This window comes from Pelmatolapia mariae, linkage group LG15, assembly GCF_036321145.2.
Source record: "Pelmatolapia mariae isolate MD_Pm_ZW linkage group LG15, Pm_UMD_F_2, whole genome shotgun sequence".
NCBI lineage: Eukaryota > Metazoa > Chordata > Actinopteri > Cichliformes > Cichlidae > Pelmatolapia > Pelmatolapia mariae.
In genome coordinates this window covers 33720200-33729850 of record NC_086240.1, presented here as the reverse complement: position 1 = coordinate 33729850, position 9651 = coordinate 33720200, and the positions used below count along the sequence as shown (strand labels likewise).

At 39.1% G+C, this 9651-nt stretch overlaps 1 protein-coding gene across 2 annotated transcripts in view; it reads left to right on the top strand.

Annotated features, from left to right (window-relative positions):
- Positions 1-2793: 2793 nt before the first annotated feature.
- Positions 2794-9651, top strand: part of large1 (LARGE xylosyl- and glucuronyltransferase 1) — a 55321-nt gene continuing 48463 nt past the window's right edge. Inside the window, exon 1 of one of the 2 annotated variants that reach the window (XM_063494567.1) lies at positions 2794-3384. The gene's annotated coding sequence lies outside the window, so the exon portion shown is untranslated. The remainder of the gene's footprint in view (positions 3385-9651) is intronic. The other variant, XM_063494568.1, reaches the window with a different exon arrangement.

The window sequence follows — 9651 nt, the reverse complement described above, 5'->3', positions numbered from 1 at the left end:
GGTTCCATAGAAGAGGGGCCTGAACACTGAGCCCTCTCCCTCCCATTCTACTTTTAAATACTCTAGGAACCCTAAAAAAGCTAAATTGTAACCAAGTATGGAAGCACCGAGACACTGTGGGTGTCAGGCTGGGCAGAAATAACACTCCATCATGTTACACAAAGTATTTCCAAACATCTGTAAATGTTAACTATAACTGCAAATTTCCTTGTCATGCCAGGGCCTGCTGAGAGTTTGAAGAACAATTTGTGAAATGTTCAGCTGTTGCGTGAAGGTGCTATAAATGCTACGAAGCTCAAGATTATGATCTACAGTATATTAACTGATAAAAGTGTGCTTAAGATTCTGTATAATCAGTGTTTGTATAGTGTGATTAATGTCCTAAGGATTAATTTTTACTACACTGCAGTTCAGCTGGGATAAGTGATGGATGGACGGAATTTTTCTGCAGTCACAGAAATACTAAACAGGGAGGAAGAAAGGAGTTTCACTGGATCACAACAGTAAAATATGAGCAAATAAGATGGATTAATTTTAAGTGTGGGGCAGATTTATTTAGTGAGGCAAATTTTGTGATGTCACAATCACAGTGTGATTCACTAACGATGCACTGTAATTTATTTACAAAGAAGCAGCCAGTTCAGTAATAACCAGCATTCTCCCAAAAGGACTCAAAACTCGTGAGAAGGGAGCGTGAGGGAGAGCACTGTAGGCCTGCTAACCAAAATAATCCAGTGTAAATTTAGGCCTCTCTCTAAAAAAAGTGAGGCAGTTCAGATCACCGAGGAGGCTGAAGGAAAATCAATATGCTTCTGATATAAGAAATAACTCTTCAGATAGAAATCAACAAGCACCGTGAAAGTGCAAAATCCACTGTTCTGAGGACTGAGACTCAGGTGGAGCACAGGAGAGCTGCATTAATACAAACTGTTCCATCATATAAAATTGGGCCCAATTAAAGCATACCTGTTTTGTGCTGCCTGCTTTAACAACGGACACAGTCTATGTATTTATGTCTGTTCCTGTGATGGCTGCAGTTATAGCCACACATATTGAGTAATATCTACCAAATATCACAGTGCTACAATAGAGACTTATACATAACACTACACTTATATTTTGCTTTCTTTAAAAATAGGCTTTACTTTACAGAGTGATAAAAGTGGTTTTGGTTTAGAATCGATTTATACAATCACACAATACTGTATTCTAAAATAAGTGTGCACACTTTAATTTACACTGTTACACTTAATGTAATCTTTCTCTGTTTTCTGAGTTACCTTAGTGGCAGCTGCTCCAGATCCTTGGCTGATGAACTAAGAGTCTATATAAAGACCAACAAATTAGGTCATACCACAACTCTGTATCGTGGAGGGGAGGGGGGTAATGATATTTGCTATGTTACTTTCAGTTAGGTTTTTGTGTGTTTTACCCCTTTTTGTGTCTTTGTGGGCTCTGTTTTGAATTATTTTCATAACACTCAAATTGTTACAAATTATATATTTAAAGTAGCTGATCTCAAAACAAATGGTAACATGTTGACATTATGTGTACACTGTTTTATTGTAAATACATTTTGCTAAACAATGTTTAGTGCAGTGGTACTAATATGTGTTGTCATTGAAATCTGTAAATAAATTCATAAAACAGTGATGCTAATAGTGCTTGTAACTGATTTTGTCTTATACAATGAATATGTGGCGTGTATAGCAGAACAATTAATATTTTTAAATATGTAATTATAAATGTTTTTAATAATAACACAACAAAATAAAATTAAAACTGACAATAAAATTAAAGTACATATGTGATCCAAAAAACACCTGTGGGTCAGGTTTATGCTAGTTCTTATGCTGACAGTTGGCTTAAATTCTTCTTATTATTATAAATTATTAAAACTGAAAATGATTATTCTGTAGGAAAAAGGTCCCCATCAGTGCTATATGGGTGCTGCCGTTAATGAGCTCAGAAAAACAGGCATACATCTTATTTTTTTAATAAAAGTATATTCAAATATATGTTTTAAAAAAAACAAGGCTTAAGCAGCTTGTGACATGGTTAACTTTCAATATCTTCAAGAGGGTGTAAAAATATTATTGAAAAAAGAAGGCAGGGTGCTGGGAAAACAGCTAGTTAAACTTATCATGCATTTGCTAATGCTAACTCTGTTTCCACACAAAGTGTGGCTCATAACTGATCTCAGAGCAGAACTAGTGGCAGATGCTAATCACCTATAAGTCCTGTCACAGATCTGAGATTTATCCTCATTGCGCATGTACAAACAACTAGAAAAAGCTGCTGGCCAAGGGTCCAGCCATTAGAGGACATGGACATGCCTGAGACAAACTCCAGTTCCCAATGAGATCCAAAGCCAGTGTTGTTCCAGTGACAATCACTGGCTGCAGCCACAAAATGGCACTGATGTGAAGGATAGATGAATATAGGTGAAATATCCCAATGACAGAAGGCTTTGTGAGATGAAAGGAGATGGAAGGACAGAGAGAGACTTTGGTGTATTTGAAGACATGACAAGGCAAATCTTGTTTGCCTTGCTTGACCTGACAGAGAGCCTGTAGGTCAAGCAATGCTAACTGTGATGAACCCAAAAATCTCAAAACTGACCCTCAGCTTTTGTTTTGTTTTTTCTTCTAAGTACTTCAGTTCAATTGTGTGTTTCGATTGTGTTAATCGGGCTGCTGAGGTCTTCAGCCCATCAGTAGGGTTAGTCAATTCCAAGACTTCCAATCCGTTTGATCGACTCCTTTGTATCCTCCCACACTTCCAGAATCCGGCGCTGGGATTGGATGTAGGCTGCCTGTCAGGAAGAAAGAGATGCTATGCTGAGGCCGAAAACTCAGACAGAACCAGGACACGGACGATGTTGGAATATCTTAACTGGGGGATTTTAAAGTGTGTTGGGAACTCGGAGCGATTTGAAAGTAGCCCAGCTTGAGCGGAGCAGCGACACCGGGTCTCCGTGTTCCCGCTGCGGACCGTCGCGGCTGTTCGTCTCTTGCCTGCTGCTCTCACAAATGCGAAGCCGGCGCTGTTTTAATGAGACTGGAGCTGCCGTGTTTTCGACGCAGCACAGACCGGTGTGAGATTAAGTCTTTATTTAGCCCGAAGCAAACGGAAAGGCTCAGATGTCGTTGCTGGTAGCCGGGGCTAACAGCCGAGGCTGCTGGGCCACATAAATATCCCGAGAAAATCCCAACCTGATGGAGCGAGTGAGCGACGGAGCACGGGCTTATTTTGCGCCAGAAGGACCGTTATGACTGAGCTGCAGGCTCAGCTCTCTTTTTAAAAAGCGCCACGGGGTTCAGTGCTGGGTATTGATTTGATCGAGGGCTCATAAAAGCAGCATTTGGAGGTTCTCTGCATCAGGTGAGTGTGACATTATTCACCAGTGACTATCACGGTCACGTTAACAACCCTCTTATTTATGCCACGATCTGTTTCGCTTGTTATAACCTTTAAAGTCCTTGTGCTTACATTTCTATAAGGCCCTTTTCCATACGGTCATTAAGCATGTGTACAGCGCAGCGGATTTACTGTGTGCCGTCCTCCCATACAAAAACTGGGCCATTTCCCTCTAAGTCAGTCTTAAATATTGGAAGGAGATGGTAAAGGGTTCAAGTTCAGTCCCCTCTCCTAAAAAGTGTTTTTAATCTTACTGAAAGCTGCGAAAACAACGCCAACAACCTTTCCTTTGCCATGTTTTCAGATATGCTAATTCTTCCTTCCCAGTCCTCCGGTGATGGCACTGAGCACACAGACAGCCGTACGTCAGCTGCCTAGCTCAGCCGCAACAGTTGCACGCAGGAATACGGTCATGGTGGGGGAAAGCCCGTTGAATGGTAGCATGGGCTTGGTAGTCCGTGGGCAGGTGCTGACTGACCGTCTACCTGCACGTTTTGTCAGATGTGGGCAGTGTCAGAAATATGCAGCGCAACCAGTTACCGTGAAGAAGATCCAAGTTCTAACCAATGACCTAACAGCTCCCCAAATGAAGCCAAAAAGTCTCTATCGCCCCCTGGTGTCTGGCTACAGTATAAGTCACAAACCCCGCCTCCTCCATTTTAGAAGGTGGGACTGGGGTAAAACAAAAACAAAAATTCTCCTCAGATAATTTTTTCCAAGGATGTGCTTTCAGCCATTATTAGTAGTTCGTGTCATGCTGATTCGTGTTCAAGGGGTCTCCCTTCTCAGAACTGATTCTAATTACAACCATAATACTGTTCAATTGGGTCATCGTAACAGCTCTGAAAAACAGCTCCATTCACGGAGAAACTTGCCTATCTCTGTTCGAGAATGGCAGATGAATCCATGGCTGCTGAGAGGCGTTTACTTTACAAAACCATGACTGACTGTGTCATACTGACAGCATGAGATGTTCTGCAGTAATCAACAGAAGGACCTGAGGTCCTGCTGCACTTTTTTGGTAAGTTAAATGTGTGTTTGTAAACTAATCAGTAAAGTCCTTAGCTAGCTAGCTAAGCTTACAGTTGGCTTTTGGGTAAAGCTGTGCTCGTTAGCTAATCCGTGCACATGAATGAATTTACCTTGACTAAAGAAATCACTGTTACCATATGCTACCCGTACATACGGGTGTGTGAGGACAAGGAAGGATCAGCTTTATTTCAGATTTCAGAGATAAACTTCACATTTGATACTTTGTAATGATTCTTTTCTCACTGTGATTACAGGAGCTCCCCTCAAATTCAGACCTCAGCACCATCCAGTGACAGCAGACAAATCATCCTGTATGTTCACTCTTAATGCAGAATACACTTAATTTAATGTTGGAGTAAATTTGCAATAACTCCAGATGTAACTAATGGAATAAAGTATAAAGGCTAAAGTACCATGTTATGTACTGTTAGTGAATGCTGCAGCTGTTTTACTGAGAAAATTAAAGACAAAACGTCAGGTCATCAATATACAATGAGCATAAACAGTAAGTTTGGTGTTTAAGAATGCTGCTGATCTCAGATCTGCACAGATTTTGCTTTTAACAATGAATGTATTCAGCTACATGAAGAGGACATTAAATAAAAGCTGGTGAAAGGTCATAAGTTGTCACTTGTATGTTGAACTAAAAACTTTAACCTGGAATTCTACCCAACTGTGTTTTGCCAATAGCAAATCAATATCATTCATACCAGAGTACCCAGAGGGGATAATGTATATTTTTAATGTATAACTTTCTACAGGAGTGAATATATCATTGTTATGTAAAAGTCCAGAGCCTCTAAGCTTGGCTGAGGATGTGAGTACTTCTAATATCACACAATGCAAAGTTCGCTGTCCCACTGTTCATGAAATGCTGGGTTTGTCCATCTTCTGGGGCGGGCCTACAGTGGAGAAAGAAAAGTTTTCCTCTGAGGGTGATGCTGGTGAAGATTATGAGTCCTCCCTCTTTTTAATTATAGCGACATGATTGTGCAACATGTAGAGAGCTGCTGTTTTAAAAACCATGACAGCTGTCCACGGCAGCCACTGCCTCTACTTTATACATTACATTTTTAATTTTTGTTTAATCTTTCTTTTTTTTTGTTTAGTTTTGTTTGTTGTTGTTGTTGTTTGTTTGTTTGTTTTCCCCCTCTTGTTAATCCCACTCCTGCTAAACTCTGGCTGTTTCTCAATACTCAAGTACGCAAGTCCGTACTCACGTCCTCGCTAGTCCGTACTTTGTAAGTTAATTACTGCCAAACCGATTTGTTCAGGAACAAATAAAACACTGAAATAAATAAGATTTACCTTATTAAATTAAATTAAATCTCCAAAAATGTTGGAGCACTTTTGCAAATGTGTGATGTCTTGATAGCAGATATTTGAAGTTTACACAGCTACATTCTTGCCATAAAATATCTTAAAAGTTTATTTTGTTACACAGAGAGTAATATTTGAAACTTCTTAGCCGCTCATACGCATATTGCGAAACGACCTCGGTCTCCCTTCCATGTTCCAGGCCACTTGTCAACTAATTGGCATTCCACCAATGCACAGTGTCATTTACACTGAGCAATGTGAAGTTGGGATTTTGGAGGGCTGCACAGGTGGAAAACATCTCTCCATAAGCAAATACTTCCACAAACAAACACAACGGTGGTAGCATAAATTTGACATGACTGTAGGCATATAAATTGATTATTAATGGAATATGTAAAATGTGAGTAAACGAGAAAAAAAATACAGTATAAATAATCAGTTTGAAGGCAGTGTTACCACATATTAAATAATCTTAATAATGGTCAATATTTTAGCTTTGTAACTCTGTTATTAACTAAACTTTTAAATTATTTATTGTTTTCTTATATCTTAATTCAAAGGTAAAAATATAATATTTTTAGAATGACCACGCATCTGTGTGTATAAATGCATGAACAACCCCTGGCTATGATTCGGATCATTTTCTGAGCATAAGATCAGGAGGATGTTTCAGTTTCATTAAGTGCTTCTGCACAAAATCTTGTCAGTAAATTCACCTTTGAGGATTGGGTATTCAGATGTTAACAGTAAATGAGTCAAAAACCTTAAGCTAATCAGGCAACAATCGATATCGCCTTTTGTCCCAGAATGCATAATGTTTCAAGATTATGCCTGTTTGTCTTTATAAATGAGCATGGAGGCTGCCTCTTAAAGGGAAGTATGTTGGATCAGCAAACAAGCCTCTTCTGGTCACTGCTTCATTGATTTTCTCATTCTGGGCTGCCAACACTAAACAAAAACATTCACTGAATAAACAAGAAATTCTTTTCTTCTTGATGTCTTGATGCATTCTCAATCATCCAGGAAAGTAAATCTCCGATTAAACAGATTCAACTTTTGGAGATTTTCTTCTTGATTCGTGATATGTGCTTATACTTTTCATATTAACAGTGGAGTTTGGAGACAACGCATTATGTCTATGTCCAGGCTCACACAGTATATGAGGGTTTACAGCATATTATATTTTGACATGTTCATCTTCTTAAAGTCAGATTTCAAATGTTAGTTTCAGTTCTGACTCTTAATGTCGATATGCTAGGTTTATACTTCATATCACTACACCCCTTTGGTAATCAAAATAATAATATTTACCCCCATTAATGGAAATAAAGTTTAAAATCACACAGCTTTACAGAGGAAACAGACAAAGTTACTTCAAGCTAAAACACTATATGGAAAAAAACGTTTTGATGCATGCTCAATCACCCAGGAAAGTAAATCCCAAAAGGTTGATTCTGTTCATTTTATTATACTCATGGCCATTGATCAATGATCAGTGGTCTTTGATCAGTGGTTGTTGATCAATGGTCATGACACTTTACATATTAATGATCAAGAAACTGACCTCACAGCCCATTGTTCATTAACTGGGTTAGTTTCAGTCGCTGTGCAAAGGTACTGTTTATAAGGTTGGGGAAACCCACAGTCAGCTGAGACTGAAGAAGTCACTTAGATAAGTGGCGAACCATTTTTTCCCACTGAAAATGCTATGTCCAGTTGAACAGATTCAACCTTTTGGGCTCTGACAGGAAGAGGTCTGGCACACCCAAAGCCACAACTAAATCAGAGGACAAGTTTCTGAGAGTTAACAGCTTGTGTGATAGGTGGCTCACAAGACAACAGCTTTAAGCACAACTTAATATTGGTTGTAGTAAGAAAATCTCAGTTTCAACTGTGAAGAGAAGACCTCGAGCTGCAGGTTTGACAGGACGACTTGCAGCAAGAAAGCCATCGCTAAGACGTCAGAATAAGGCAAAGTGGCATGCCTGGACCATGAAACAACACCAATGGACTACTGAAGACTGGAAGAAGGTTATGGAGTGATGAATCAAGTTTTGAAATTTCTGGTTCATCACGCATAATCTTTGTACGCCTTCGAGGTAAAAGGATGGTTCTACAGTGTGTGACATCAACTGTCAAACATGGAGGAGAAAGTGTGATGGTCTGGGGCTGTTTGCTGGATCCCGGGATGACTTTTTCCAATAATAGTGTAAAGGCTTTTTCTATTTTTTTTCTGTTTTCTCAAAACAAAGTACAAAAAGTATACAGTATAAAATAGACTGTGGACAATGCTGAGTCATGTGATAACTCCACCCTTAAAAAATAGTAGGTTTTACATGTCACAGTTTCTCATACTGTAAGAAACTCCCCATCAAGGCTTATTCCCAATTACATTTCAAGAGCAAGATCTATTTTGGGGACTGTGCGTGTGTGATCTTATTAGTTGTTTTTAATTTTGCTGGAGAGTGTTGGAGAAAGTTTCTCTAAAAACATCTTTTAGGAAATAGTCAACAAATTGAGAAATTGGCAGATCTCTACTATAAACCATAATGACAAGAAATAGATGTCATTTATTGTAGCAGTAATGCAAACTAGTCTTCAAACAGAATTAAAGAATTTAAGAGCCAATCAATCAAAACCCAGGTTCTCAAGCACTGACTTTATCTATGCCATGTCTATCTGTCAGTGCTGCATATAATCAATTAGCCACAACAAGAAAAAACTAAAAATGTTAATGACATTAATCGTTTCTTTGCAATGCTCTGCTAGGGAAATTCAACCCAGGGAGGTCTTATTGTACAAGGCACTGAATCCATGGATTTGCTAAGTGCAGATCTGGTTTGATTTGGTTTGATCTGACCACAGCACGTTCTCCCAAGCCTTCTCTTAATCATTCTAATGTTCACTGGAAAACTTAAATTTGGCCTGTTTATGCACCTTCTTGATCCAGGGGGACCTTGTGGTTCCTACAAGATGATCCAAAAGATTATAACATGTTATCAAAGATGTTCTTGGTGACTGTGGACCCAGCTGGTTTCAGATCATTGCCAAGCGTCTTTTGTGTAGTTTTGAGCTGATCCACCACATTTCTCAAGATTATTCTCACCCCATGAACAAGATGTTGCATGGAGCTCCAGACCAGTGGTGATTGATGGTTATTTCATATTTGTTCCACTGTACCAACAGTTGTCATATTTTCACAGAGCTTCTTGCTGATGGTCTTCTAGCCCATTTCAGCCTCGTACAGCTCTACAGTCTTGCTTTGACACCCCTTTTGTCTTGCCCATGGTTGTGGAGAGGTGGGAATGGAAGAAACCGATTCTGTGGGCAGGTGTGTTTTAATTGATTATAATTTGTGTGCCACATGGAGACAGCCAACCTTTGGAGCCACAGTTTTCTTGTAGGGGATCAAATACTTATTTCACTCTACTATATGCAAACCAATAGTTTTTTTCTGGATTTTTAGTTGATATTCTCTCTCTCGCTGTCAAAATGAAACCATCATAAAAATGAGACACTGTTCATTTCTTAGTAAGTGAAGGAAAATACAGAGGTATACTATTTTCCTTCTCCAGTGTTGTGTTCCTGCTTTTTCAAAACAGTGCTTTTTTTTTCTGCCTTCTTTTCCCCCCACATAATTTCCTTATGGATTATTAAAGTGTTCTGATTCTGATTCTGATCCCTGCATAGCTGGATTTGTTCACTCTGTCCTCTGACATCTGACTTGGATGTGGTAATAAATTTCTTCAGTGTAGCATTTGTAATGTAAATTACAGGATCTAGTGGAGTTATTATCACACAAGGGTCAAATGCTGAGGACGTAATAAAATGATTCATAGCCTGCCTGTCAGAATTTTGTGGAGACACTTGGTTAAGTCT